General features: G+C 39.3%; 1 protein-coding gene across 6 annotated transcripts in view; it reads left to right on the plus strand.

Moving 5' to 3' along the window:
- mib2 (MIB E3 ubiquitin protein ligase 2) overlaps positions 1-14,491 on the plus strand; it is a 225,266-nt gene that overhangs the window by 48,552 nt on the left and 162,223 nt on the right. For 2 of the 6 annotated variants that reach the window (XM_060851842.1, XM_060851844.1), the window contains exon 2: positions 9,399-9,457. The exons of 3 other annotated variants lie outside the window; for them this stretch is intronic. The gene's annotated coding sequence lies outside the window, so the exon portion shown is untranslated. Of the gene's footprint in view, positions 1-3,980; positions 4,033-9,398; positions 9,458-14,491 lie in introns of those variants that run through there. One more of the 6 variants, XM_060851843.1, reaches the window with a different exon arrangement.

The raw sequence follows: 14,491 nt of genomic DNA on the forward strand, positions 1-14,491 counted from the left end.
CCTTTTTGTTCTTCCATTGATTAATTCCTGATGAAGCACTTTTGCCCGAAATGTCGATTTTCCTGCTTCTCTGATGCTGCTTACTTGACCTATGTTTTTCCAGCACCACTCAAATCTTGACACTCAGAGATTATTGTCAATAAGTTGCTCAAATGTTGTTCTTGGAAAAACATGGGGAGAGCTACAGTCCAATAAACTGAACTTGAGTTGGTCTGATGTCAGGATTCTCAAACTGGAGTACATAATTTAGCACAGAGCCAACATGTTGGATTTTGAGGTGTCCCTGTTCATCAGTGTCAATTTTTTGGAATAGACAATTTCCAAGATATGGGATTTGAGAGATGTTTTCCAATCCTCCATCTTGAATTTGAATTGAAGGTATTTGGATTTATTACTTTTTGAAGTGGTTTGGTAGAGGACTTATTATCTTTCTGGTCTTCAAGGTAATTTCAATGTTTTCATGGACATTGGTAAATGTGCATTACCTGCCATTCTTCTGAGTGAGTACTAACTTAAACATCATTAATATGCTGTAGTTCTTTTGCAGACACAATTACCGCCTTGGTTAAGGTTGAAAAGTTAATCTACTACTACAGCAGTGGAACCAGTCCCAGCATTGCTGTGACACATACTGAGAATAGTGTTGGTGTGGTGACATAACCCTATTCGACGGCACTTTTTGGAAGATTAGATTAGATTAGATTACTTAGTGTGGAAACAGGCCCTTCGGCCCAACAAGTCCACACCGACCTGCCGAAGCACAACCCACCCATACCCCTACATTTACCCCTTCCTAACACTACAGGCAATTTAGCATGGCCAATTCACCTGACCCGCACATCTTTGGACTGTGGGAGGAAACCCACGCATACACGGGGAGAACGTGCAAACTCCACACAGTCAGTCGCTTGAGTCGGGAATTGAACCCGGGTCTCAGGTGCTGTGAGGCAGCAGTGCTAACCACTGTGCCACCGTGCCGCCCACAAATGGAGGAGATGTTATGGATCCATTGCATAGTACGTTATAGTGTTGTTTGAATATTGTAGGAGATGTGATTATTTTTATCTGGTCATCCCCCATAGTACTTTCCAAAGAGCGATTTGATTCACTGCACTGAAAGCTTGCTCTCGTGCACTTTTCCTGAAGTTGTCCAGGAATGGCCAACACTTCGGTTGTTGCTAAGTTGAATGTTGGAAATGGCAATCCATTCATTTCACTATGATGTTATAAACAGCGTAGAGTTCAGTCTTTGCTGTGAGCACAACTTTTGGGACTAGCGTATCCACAGTTAGGAAGTGCTACGTATTTATTCTGCTTGATGCTAGCTGTGAAGATTCTACCTTGGTTATCACACCTTATTCCTGAAGAAGGGCTTATGCCCAAAACATCGAATCTCCTGTTCCTTGGATGCTGCCTGACCTGCTGCGCTTTTCCAGCAACACATTTTCAGCTCTGATCTCCAGCATCTGCAGACCTCACTTTCTCCTATCACACTTTATGGAAGATCAAAATTTAGATATTTCCACTTTGAGTAGTGAGCTGCCTTTTGTCTTTTTCTTAGTGCCTATTTGACAACAGTGTGTGCAAATTCTTTATCGTCTGATCTGTGCCATCGTTAGTGAAGAAATTGGGGTACACTGTCAGGCCATTCACCTCTGAATGATCTAGATTAGATTACTTACCGTGTGGAAACAGGCCCTTCGGCCCAACAAGTCCACACCGACCCGCCGAAGCGCACCCACCCAGACCCATACCCCTACATTTACCCCTTACCTAACACTACGGGCAATTTAGCATGGCCAATTCACTTGACCCGCACATCTTTGGACTGTGGGAGGAAACCGGAGCACCCGGAGGAAACCCACGCAGACACGGGGAGAATGTACAAACTCCACACAGTCAGTCGCCTGAGGCGGGAATCGCTGTGAGGCAGCAGTGCTAACCACTGTGCCACCATGCCGCCCAATCCAGCTCCCAGCTTTATCTCAAGCTGTGCAGGTCACAGCTGTTCAAGTAGAACTCAAGAACTTTGCAAGTGTGGTTAGAGTTTCTGTCTTTTATTACTCTCGTTTGGGTAATGAATTTCTACAATTCTGCCCTCCAGAAGAAATGTTTCCACTTCTCCGTATAGTTCTCCCAGCGATTCCTTTCAACCTGTGGACCTCCACCTGGGTTTTGTTTGCTCTGCTAAGGTGAAGAGCTTATTCCAATTTATCCTGCATTCGGCCCTTTCTTTACCCACCTCCAGTCACCCCCTCAGTCAGTTCAAAACCAAACAACTTCAGCTTATCCAATCTTACCTCATAATTAACATTTTCCAATCCAGATCACGTCCTTGTAACAATGACCATGAAATGCTGAGAAGTTTAAATCATGGCTGAAATCCAATTATCAGCTCCCATTTCAAACAGTGGCAGCTTTTATCACATAGAAACTACAAATCACTATTTTATTTGTGCATTTTCACCTAAATTTTTAATATGCACATTAGTACTGCAGTTTGTTTATATTTCTAAGGATTCCTATTATGTCAAAACTTCGAGTATTTATTTTGTAGCCTTTGCAATATTGTGGCAATAAGTCTTATAGTTCGAAGCAGTTCAAGATTATTTTTCATTTGCAAAAATCTACTTAATTCATAAAATATCTGGATGTATATTACTAAACACTGCCTAAATAACTTTAGGGCCATTTTAAAACCAAAATGCCTTCACAGAACTGACCCACATGCATCTACTTCTGTTTTGAAATCCAAATTCAAAAATATAGTGCACCTTTCATCATGATATTCATCTATGCATGCACATAGCAATTTAGCTCTTAACCCTTTGAACTATATAACCGCAGGAAGTTATATACTGCTAACTTTGAATTCTAATGCTACACATTGCTGCTTTTCGTACTTAAACTCTCACCTTCTCTTCCCTTCCCCGCCCTTAAATAAGTGAGTGGAGGTTGACTTTTACTTTTTTGTGTGTTCTCACCTTTGTGGCTGGGCAGGTATTCCCTGTTAAAGAGGATATGTTTTTGGATATTAATATAGAGGCCAGTTCATAGAATTGCAATTGAATTCTGAGTTTAGGTTAAGAGTAATCACTTTCAGCTTGGCTGAGTTGGTATAGAGCCCTCACCCCAAGTTATGAGTAGTTTTTGACGTTCTAATATAGGCTGAGTGCAGAACTGTCAGAAGTGCTGTCGTTCAGAGGAAATGTTAAGCCACTGCCTTGCCTGCACGCTTTAGGTGGAGGTTAAAGCTGCTGGGGAAACTGGTGAGTCAGAGAGGACGAGGTCATTTTGGTCTGAAAAATGTCATCGTTCAAGCTGATCTTGTCTTCTGAGCTGCTTGAGTTGACTTAATACTGCTTTGTTAAAGCTGGCTGTTTGGAAATATAAAAATGAATCACTGTGGGATTTTACAGTGTCTCTTTATAATTACTTTGAGCCTGGGTTTGATGCATGAAATAGCCCAGATTGAGCTCTTGTATGGTTCTCTCTGCTTGTCTCTTTTTCTTGACGTGCTTGATTTACATTTGTTAGGTTTATCCTGAATGCCCTGCACAGCAGGGGGAGGCAGTCTGCTTTATTTCCAAGTGTCCAGGATTGAAGAATGAGAGCTTGTGCAGACATGTGGTGCATTGCCTACCTCTTCACCTCTCCATTTGAGCATATTCTTATTGCTTTTGGAAGCTGAGACCAGAAAGACCCTTGTGCATTATTTGTGAACTGGCAGCTTAAATAACTGGATCAGTACTGTACCTTCTGCCTGCTCTTATTGAACAGATTACCCTCCGTTATTCCCTTCTGAACTCAGACTGAACTGTCGCAGATTTGTATAGTGCAGTTCCCTGATATGGCAGGCAGAACGTGAAATTTCTGTCTTTGTCATTTAGACTCTATACAAATTTTGTTATTTGCTATTTGAAATGTTTTCAAAGCATTATTTGGATTAGCTGAGAAGATTCATTCATCCACCTGGAATCATGGCTATTTATGATTCGCTGCATTTCTTTTCAACTTGGCTCAGACCATGAGGTATGACTATTACTTTTTTTATATATTGCACAACACTGAAATTCAGTTGTCTTGTTAATCTAGCGATGGTCCTGATTTAATCCTGTGAAGTTGCGCTTTTCCACTGTGTTGAATAAAATTGATAGACTGAAACATTCAGGTTTTATTATGGCATAAGATGAGTAATTCTGCAAGTAGATGGCAGCATACTGTACTCTAAGGTTTTGAAATATACTATTACAAACTATAAGGAGTGGGTGTTCAGTTGTTGGTTAAATCTGCTGGTATTTTAAATGACTAATACCCATTTCTTTATTTGGTACAAAGCTAATTTATTAATGAGTTATGTGAACAAGTTTTTTTTTAAAAAAGCATAAATGGAAAATCTGACAGCACAAGTTCAATGCTCCATTGTTTTAAAACCAAGCCAAAACACTTGCTTACAAAATAAAGGTCTTGTTTTAGACTACCGTTTGCACGCACACCTACTGCTTGTTTATGCCGGCGTGTGCATGCAACTGATGGAAATTAAAACAGCTTTTTATTCAATGTTAGTTTTCTCTGTGGTTAAAGTTGACACTAGGTTATCTCCATTATCACTGCTCATTCTTTGTCTTCGTGCTTTAATTTGTGGGATGTTTAGTACAATACAACTTGAGAGAGCTCAAATGCAAGTATACAATATGATGCTTATTGTAGAAACAGAATAAAAACAACTTCTAATGGGAGAATTTTCTCCGATGCTTGGCTGAGAAAGAGCAACTTCCTGGTTCTTATGAACAGAGCAAATGGACAATTGTGACAGCAAGCTGTCACATGACAGTTCCAGCTGGCCTGGATGGAGGTTTCTACCACTTCAGGAATCTGCCTGAGCAATGCTGATTGACTTCAGTAAAAGCTGTGGAAAATATTTTGAGAATTTGTTTGTTTAAATTTATATTTTTACTAGCTTTCTGGAATGAAAGGGAAGAAAATGGTATTTTAGAATTTTAACCAGATGCTTTGTAGTTCCTAACCCTGACCTTGCTGCACAGCCACTTCCACTTTGTTCACACAGGTTGTGTGTCAACTTTTAATGAGAAATAATGCTTGCTTTGAAAAAAGAGGAGCTAAAGATAATCCACATTAGTTGCTTTTTTCATTTATATCCTTAAAATTGTTTTCATTTTGAGCTTTCTCATGTCAAACAGTGACATTTTATAGAATAAGGTTTTCTCTCTTTGTTGCTCACCAACAATCAGTGTGGGTCATCACTAATGCTGGGAAGAGTTAAAGATGAGTTGTATTTTTTTTCCATAGTGAGCTGTATTTATAAAATGTGTAAAAGTCCTTTACACAACATTCTGACTTGAAATTACAGGAGATGCAACAAAATTCAACTTGCCCCCATACAGCATGTTCCGTTGCAGCGGACTTCAATACTTAATGTTTACAGCATATGCTTCATATCAGGTTTGCAGCCCCAGGGCAAAATGTTTCAAATTGAAAATTACAGAAACTATAATAGAAGTAAACTTTACCCCCTGCACCATGTTTCATTCTGTGGTGCCTTAAGACTGTGTTTCAACAGACTTGATGTTCACAGTGTACATTCCTTGTCTGATGCACAACATAAGAAATTCTACAGTTTCGGTCTGTATACAGTGCCTGGATGATCTTAGACAGTGACTTCTTCCTGTTGTGCTTCCTTGGTGTACACCTCAGTAGAGTCAGAGACAAGTTGAATTAGTGTTGGTATTTGTGTATTTTATATGGTCATCTGGGTAATTAAAAGTCATGGAAGCTTCTGTTGTGGCCAGCCAGGTCTCATGGGTGATGGTGATCTTTTCTTTGGCCATGGAATCGCAGCTTTCATTACGCTGATAAATTCTAACTTTGCAGTTTTCCTCTGTTATCTTCACCTACACAGCAAAAGGGATGAGAAAAGAATGGGTCGAACATTTTTTTTTCCTGACTGGATTGTAACACCCAAGACTAGGTGGGCTGAGGTCAGGTCAGTGGTTACAATTTTGAAATTTTAAATCTGACTTCAATCCACCCACCACAGAGGCAAAGTCATCCTACTGCTGGGTGCAGGTTAGAAATGTAAATGACTCACTAAGGCTTGCTAGCCTTTGCTTTGGTTGGGTTTTCCAAGTGTCAGAAAAGTCAGCAGCTGAAGGGAAGTCCAGTACAACTTCAGGGAGCTGTTAAGTGATGTTACCTCACTGCATATAGAGCATGGTGCTTTGTCTTGTCCTCCCAGCTGGGCCAGGCTGAAAGTTACACCTGCAATCCACACTAACTGGCCTGTGAGTCCCCAAATAGTTAATGGGAGAAACAAAAAAGAGAATAAGGTAGGAGATCAAACAAAAAAATTACATCAGTAGAGCTTAATAGAAATGGAGGAAGGACAAAGACAATAAGAACAGTAGAAGAGAAAAGCTGAGACACTGTCATGTGAAGGATGCAGCGTCAGCAGAAACCACCTTGCCAAATGCAATACGTTTGAAGTTGGAAAGACAGGCACAGTAAATAACCGCTTGAAATTCCTACCCACACTAATTTCTTAATGATCAAAAATAGCTGAGAAGGTAATTTGTTCTTTGCAATTATTTGAATGGTTTATAGAGATGCACTCATTTTGGCAGCCTTGCTAGCTCTCCCAGTGTTAGGTTGCTGGTGACTTTCATTTGTTCTTTAAAACCCTTCTTCCTGAACAAAGCACTGAGTTCCTGCATGAAAATCAAAGAAATGCAGTGCCCTGGAAGCATAAGGGATGGGGAGTGAAATTGATTTGAAAGTATCCGATCGTATTAAGGATTCATGTAGGAGATCAATGATGTATAATGTTGAATTACACCTATTTTAAAATACCTGTTCAATCTCTCCTGACAAGCAGCAGTCAGTAAGAAGTCATTGTTTGTGATTGAGCCGTTTTGACTAAAGTTAGTGAATGTCCCTGAGTTCAGTGATGCTAAATGTGGGAGTTTTAAAAGGCTTATAGTGAAGACAGAGGGTGAAAAATGTTTGTTAGAAAGGAGTTAGTGCAGTAGGTTCAAGGAACAGGAACAGCAAGTAGAACTGTGTATTTAGGAAGAACCGTAACAACAAGGCAGATGCTCCCTTCCCCATCTGCTCTTGTGGCATCTGAGGGTGTGAGCTAATTTAGACACTTTAATGGTGATTGTGGAGATTGCTCGGAGCTTTAACCCACTTTGGTCTAGGGAGACAGCCCGAACTAAGTTTGTAAAGGATTGTCACAAATGGTGGGAAGAAGAGATTTTAATTCCGTAAATATTTGCTAAATTTAAATCCTGAGAGCTTTCTGCCTGTGTGTCTCTGTTTGTGTGTGTGTGTGTGTGTCTCGCGCACTCCTCTTCTCATGTTCCTCGCTCCAATCCCTCCACAATCAACTTGCCGGTTCTGGAGCAATGACATCAAATAATAACCTTATTATTGAATGCTCATGCAAATAACCAAGTATATTTCGCCATCACGTTGCATCCAGTTTTAATGTTTGAAAGGCATAATGTCAATCACTTTTTTAATAATTTCAGGGGAATATATTCAATGTAAAATTCAGATGAGAAATTGTTCCAGAGCGCAAGGAAATTAGCATTTAGCACATAATAAGCAATGTACGTCATTTGAAGGTTAACAGTTTGGTACATAGTTTTGTTTCTACTGGTTTTTCAGTGCTTATTGGACCTAGATTCTAAACCCTTTTGGAATACATCTGAATGCATTCAAATATCTTTGAAACTAGTCTATTTAAGACCATTAACTCAGGTTTGATTCTGCACCTGTAGTTTACCTCTCAGATGACTTTTAAGAGGCATTTGGATGGGTATATGAGTAGGAAGTGTTTGGAGCGATATGGTCTGGGTGCTGGCAGGTGGGACTGGATTGGATTGGGATGTCTGGTTGGCATGGACGGGTAGGACCGAAGGGTCTGTTTCCATGCTGTACATCTCTAAAACTTGATTTAAAGACCAGAAGAGGAAACTACCAGTTCTGAAATAGAAGCAGAAAATGCAGGCAGTCAATCAATTGAAAGGGAGAGGTCAGAGTTTTGCGTCGAGCTTATCACTGATCTGGTGCAGACTGAACTATATTTCCAGCATTTCATCTTTTGTATGAAATCTGGATTCTTTGTTGTTCTGGTGGAAGTTCTGGTGTTGGAGATATCATGTGCCTGTCACACTCAACTGTTCAAGCTCAGGCCTGGAGGTCAAAAGCTGAGTTCAGTCAAATACAATGAGGATAATGAGTAGCCTAAAGTCATTATTGAGTTTGATTTAAAGTTAAAACTGTTATAAACAAAAATGCAGCTTGCGAGATTTTACATAAATGTTTGGCTGCTTGTTTACCTTCATTGTGTTTTTAATTAACATGGAAACCAAATCTTAGGATATTAACTGAATGAAGACAAGACAAATGGTGAAAAAATATGCTGGCTTTGAATAGACCAACTACCAATGATCATATTTCAGCTGCTCCATAATCTTGGCTGACACACTACAATGTACTGAGTGAGTGCTTTGTGGGGAAGTGGCCTCTTTTTGAATGGCACTTTAAACTGAGGCCGATTTATTCAAGTGGCAAAGAATATTGGCTATAATCCTTGTAGAACAAGTTCAGCATTTGACAGATTCAACAGTACAAATAGCCATTTTCTCCTTGTGGGATGGTGTTGTCTTTAAAACTTAGTTTTCAAAATTTATACTTTTCAATAAAATTTGTAAAAGTGCATTACTTAACAGTTCCAATTTAACATGGCATAAAGTGTAAAACTATTCAATTTCTTGCATTATCATATTGGCATTCTGTAATGAGACAACTAACTTGTCACTTGTATTGAAATGTATATTCCATAACAAAGATGCGATCTGAGGGATTTTATAAGGCTCCTCATCCCTGGGAGTGCTGTTGTGGATGGTGTCAGATATTGGTCTTTCCCTGTTAAATGGCAACCCTTGAATTCAGTTCCTCTACCAGTATATTGCTGTGGACCTTGGAGTACACTAGCCTGCAATTAGTCTTCAAGAAACCTGGATATGAACAATGAATACCAAAGAGATTAATCATATGCTTTGAACCGTTGCTAAGAAATGTGGTGGAGCATTTAATAGATGCAAGTAGTTTCTTGAAACAAGTAGTATTATCCTGTAACAAGATTGGAAACATATTTCAAATACCTGCCTATGGTATTCTGTTTAAATAGGTTACTATTTATTTCTTCACAGTTTTGAAAATTTACATTATTTTGTTTTTGTTTGCAGTATTTTGTTTTTATTTGTACCATTTGTTTGTGTTTTGCATATTCCTGTGACATATACTTGTGGAATAACTTGCTGCATTTTAACACTGTATAATTGCCCGTTGTTTCTGTTTTAATATCAAAGATAACGATGAGGTATTCTGCAGAAGCAAAAAGAGAATCAAGTACAGTTTGATGGACATGGTATGTGCATTGTTTTGTGGTTCGGTGTACAAATGACTTGTGTTGCGACAAATCCTCGTGCATCATTATTGTATTCCTGTTCATCACATTAAACATGTCTCCAGTAATTTTTAATGACTGAGTGCAGGATATCACATTATCAAACAGCATCAGGTCAATTATGTAATAAACAGGTTAGTTGATAAATCGTGTGCTGTTTTATGGTAAACATTGGATATGGTTTTTGGTGCTGTCAGACTTTTGAAAATGCTGATTAATACCAAATCCTTTTTATTTAATCTCTGAAGATTAGGTATGGCTCATGTTAAACATTAAAGTAGGTCTGTGGATTTTAGAAGTTGTTTTGAAATGTGTCCCATAACAGGGATTATTAGTAGCATGTCATGAAGAATGCCAAAGTATTATTTCTTTGGTATCTTGAAACAGCCAAATATTTTATTTCAGTTGTTAAGAACCGTTGCCTTTCCAATGAGTGAACAGACTTGAATGTTTTGTTCTTGTACAGATATTAAAACACAATCTTCTTGTCTCTTCAAATGTCCGAGAGTAACATTCTGGGACCCATGGGGTGGAATCAGGGAGGGCAAGAAGGGTTCTGTTTCTCAATGTACCTCCGTGAAGAACAGTTGAAGAAATGACTAATTGTCAACAATCTAATCTTTGCAGATGCTAATAGAAAACCTGGCAAGAGAATGTTAATGTTGGCATCTTCAAAAACATAAAATTGTTAAATGAAGAAAGTGTGATTTTTTTTTCGAAGCAACATTTATTAAACTGTTTTAAAAAAAAACTGAAGGTGCTGAAAATCCAAAACAAAAACAAATTGCTGCTAGACTTCCTAAGTTTTTACAGCATTTGTGGAGAGAAAGCAGAATTAATGTTTTAGATTAGATTACTTACAGTGTGGAAACAGGCCCTTCGGCCCAACAAGTCCACACCGACCCGCTGAAGCGCAACCCACCCATACCCCTACATTTACGCCTTTTACCTAACGCTATGAGGCAATTTAGCATGGCCAATTCCCCTGATCTGCACATCTTTGGACTGTCGGAGGAAACCCACGCAGACACGGGGAGAATGTGCAAACTCCACACAGTCAGTTGCCTGAGTCGGGAAATGAACCAGGGCCTCTGGCGCTGTGAGGCAGCAGTGCTAACCACTGTGCCACGGGGCTGCCCACGGTTCAGTGACTTGGTCCTTGACCCTAAATGATATCTCTGCAGCATCTGTCGAGAGAAAGCAGAGAGAGCATTTTGGGTGAAGTGACCTTACTTCAGAACTTAGTCACTAAACTCAAAACATTAGTTCTGCTTTCTCTCCACAGATGCTACCAGAGTTTTTCTATCCTATTCTGTTTTTGCTTTAATACAGTGTAGTACGTATACTGCTTGCAAGTCTTATGTACCACGTGATTGTGTATTTTTGAACAATGGCGAACTATGAATCTTTTTATGATCCTTAAGTAGCTTTAGCTTGTCGTTTTTCATTTAAAGACGCATCCTTTAGGATTCCTGGCCCACGAGCTTCATATGAATACCAAATAACAACCAAATATGACAAGTTTCAAATAACAATAATTGGAAATATTTCTGCTGTTTTCTCTTGCCTGATGGCATAAAGAAAGGCAGTGACTGTTCAGTGTACATTTTATCGAATGCCAACCCCAAGGATTTTTATGCTTTTCTGCATGAATTCAAAAATCAAGAAAGACGTGCTTTCCTATAAACTGAACCTTTCAAATGTTTGGACTTATTATTCATAAGATAAAGGTTTCACTTTATAGATATCTTTGCAATGGAGATTTTTTTTATTAACAGTGAATAGTCGTCTTAGATTGTACTAAGAAATTGAAATTCTGATTGTGAGAAATGTAAATCCTTCATCTTTCTGTCTTTGCCATTTGTTGTTACTACTATGACTCCCAAAGGCTTTACTTTCATTAATTACAACACACATTCTACAGTGCATCATGTTACTTAAAGTAGGATATTTACTGACTCCAGATGCGAAGAAATATTTTGTTGCAATCCCATTACATTGAGAATTTGATACTAGGCAAAAGATTGATTTGTCATTTAGCATTTTTGTTTAAACTTGGATTATCCTTGGAAATATTTAATGGATTAAAATAATCTGAAAGTGAAACTGATTTTAGATATTGGAATTTGCTTGGAGAAGGTTTCCTGAGTTCAAAATTTAATTAGCATTTGACATTTCAAAAGCCATCTCTAGATTGAGGAACAGTAATTTTTTCTCCTGACTTGTAGAATACTTGATAACACATAGATTGTAGATCACTATTAGAATCTATATGGATATCCTGTAGAATGATTTCACCTTCGGACATGCTGCAAAGATTCAAGTAAGAAGTTCATCACCACCTTCTGCAGAGTAATTAGGAATGGAAGATTACTTTGGCCTTGTCAGCAATGCCAACATGCCATGAATGAATAGGTTTATTTTGTGTTTTGAGACATTTTGCACAAGTTAATTTTGCAGTTTCTGTCATCAGTTTGTAGCTTTAGCCACTATTGTTCAAAACAAATAAAGAACTTGCAATTAGAAAAGATTGTGTGCTGAATGTATTATAGCTAATTAAACTTTGTGCAGTGCATGTTTCCAAAATCAGCCAATACCATAAATAATTGATTGCGTTGCATGAAGGTGAGCTGTTGGCTAGGACTTTGGGAAATTATCTAGTCTTTGAATTGTCCCATGGGATCTGCGTCATCACTTTGAATAGATAAAGCTTTGATTTAACGACCCATTAGAAAGATAGTGTCTCTGACATTGTAAGATTCTCTTAGTACTGATTTATTCTTATGAAGTTGATACCATATTCATTGCCAAAGTGATGTCTCTATATATGAATGAGCTTGCTTTCTTTTAAACTAGCTGTGATTGCCTTAGTAGCACATTGCCTCTGAATCACAAGATTCCAGATTCAAGTCCCACTGTAGGGCTTGAGCATAAAAGTCAAGGCTGATACTCCAGTGTAGTGCTGAGGGAGCAGTGTACAGTCAGAGGTGCTACCTCTTCGATGAGTTAAAAGACTGCGTGGGAACTTTATCTCACAAACTTGATTGAGTTTTCTGAAGAAGTAACAAAGAGGATTGACGAGGGCAGAGCAGTATTTGTGATCTAAATGGACTTCAGTAAGGCATTTGACATGGTTAAATGGAATACCGGGAGGACTAGCCATTTGGATACAGAACTGGCTCGAAGGTAGAAGACAGAGGCTGGTGATGTAGGGTTGCTTTTCAGGCTGGAGGCCTGTGACCAGTGGAGTGCCACAAGGATCGGTGTTAGCTCCACTGCTTTTCGTCATTTATGCTCACATCCAAATCGTTTATATAAGAGGGAGAGTCAATAACTTTGCAGATGACACCAAAATTGGAAGTGTAGTGGACAGTGAAGAAGGTTACCACAGATTACAATGGGATCTTGATCAGATGGACCAATGGGCTGAGAAGTGGCAGATGGAGTTTAATTCAGATAAATGTGAGGTGCTGCATTTTGGGAAAGCAAATCTTAGCAGGACTTATACCCTTAATGGTAAGGTCCTGGGGAGTTTTGCTGAACAAAGATCTTGGAGTGCAGGTTCATATTTCCTTGAAAGTGGAGTCGCAGGTAGATAGGATAATGAAAAAGGTGTTTGGAATGCTTTCCTTTATTGGGAGGTCATGTTGCGGCTGTACATTGGTTATGCCACTGTTGGAATATTGCGTGCAGTTCTGGTCTCCTTCCTATCGGAAAGATTTTGTGAAACCTGAAAGGGTTCAGAAAAGATTTACAAGGATGTTGCCAGAGTTGGAGGATTTGAGCTACAGGGAGAGGCTGAACAGACTGGGGCTGTTTTCCCTGGAGCGTCAGAAGCTGAGGGGTGACCTTATAGAGGTTTGCAAAATTTATGAGGGGCATGTGTAGGATAAATAGGCAAAGTCTTTTCCCTATGGTGGGGGTGTACAGAACTGGAGGGCATAGGTTTAGGATGAGGGGGAAGAGATATAAAAGAGACTTAAGGGGCAACGTTTTCATGCAGCGGGTAGTATAAAAAAAATCTCTGTTAATGTGTAGTGAAGGTGCATTTGGAGGGCATTAATGTTGTATAAATTCATGGAAATATGTAGCGGGTGAGGTGAAGGTGACATTGTGTAAATACTACTTCGAACTTTACCATTTAAAGTTTGTGAGAAGATTTGTAGCTCGGGTGCTCGTTGTTGTGGTTCTGTTCGCTGAGCTGGGAGTTTTTGTTGCAAACGTTTCATCCCCTTTCTAGGTGACATCTTCAGTGCTTGGGAGCCTCCTGTGAAGCGCTTCTGTGCTGATTCCTCCGGCATTTATACTGGTTTGAATCTGCCGCTTCCGGTTGTCAATTGCTGTCCACTGCAGTGGTCGGTATATAGGGTCTAGGTCGATGTATTTGTGGATGAGTGCCATGCTTCTAGGAATCCCCTGGCTGTTCTCTGTTTGGCCTGCCCTATAATAGTGGTGTTGTCCCAATTGAATTCATGTTGTTTGTCATCTGAGTGTATGGCTACCAGGGATAGCTGGTCGTGTCGTTTCCATTTAGTTTGATTGACTAAACAAGGTGGTGATCTTCTCAGTAATATCCAGTGTGGTGCTTCCCCCTTGTTGAAAAGACCATCTAAATTTTAAAGTTATTTACTTCAAAATGAGTAATAAAACAAGGTTCAGACCTTTGGCTGAACCCTTGAGCTGACTACAATTGCTGGAGTTAATGCACCATTGTTTCCTGCTGGGTACTGTACAGCCTCAGTTCATCCTTCTTGATTCATATGGCTTATGTTGTGCAAACACAGGAGTAAGAACAAAGGTTACCTGAAATAAAATCTAAAATACTGTAAGTGCAGTTAAATGTTGAAAGGGAAAATAATAAAAAAAAATGCAGGTACACTCAAATCCTGCTACCCTGCGGAAGTGGGTGAGGCAGGAATGCATGAGAATTGAATTAATGTCAACACCATGTCAACTTTAAAGAGCTTTACAGTCAGATAAATTGGTTTTCCTGCA

The sequence above is a fragment of the Hemiscyllium ocellatum genome, chromosome 37 (genome assembly GCF_020745735.1).
Source record: "Hemiscyllium ocellatum isolate sHemOce1 chromosome 37, sHemOce1.pat.X.cur, whole genome shotgun sequence".
NCBI classification, from domain to species: domain Eukaryota; kingdom Metazoa; phylum Chordata; class Chondrichthyes; order Orectolobiformes; family Hemiscylliidae; genus Hemiscyllium; species Hemiscyllium ocellatum.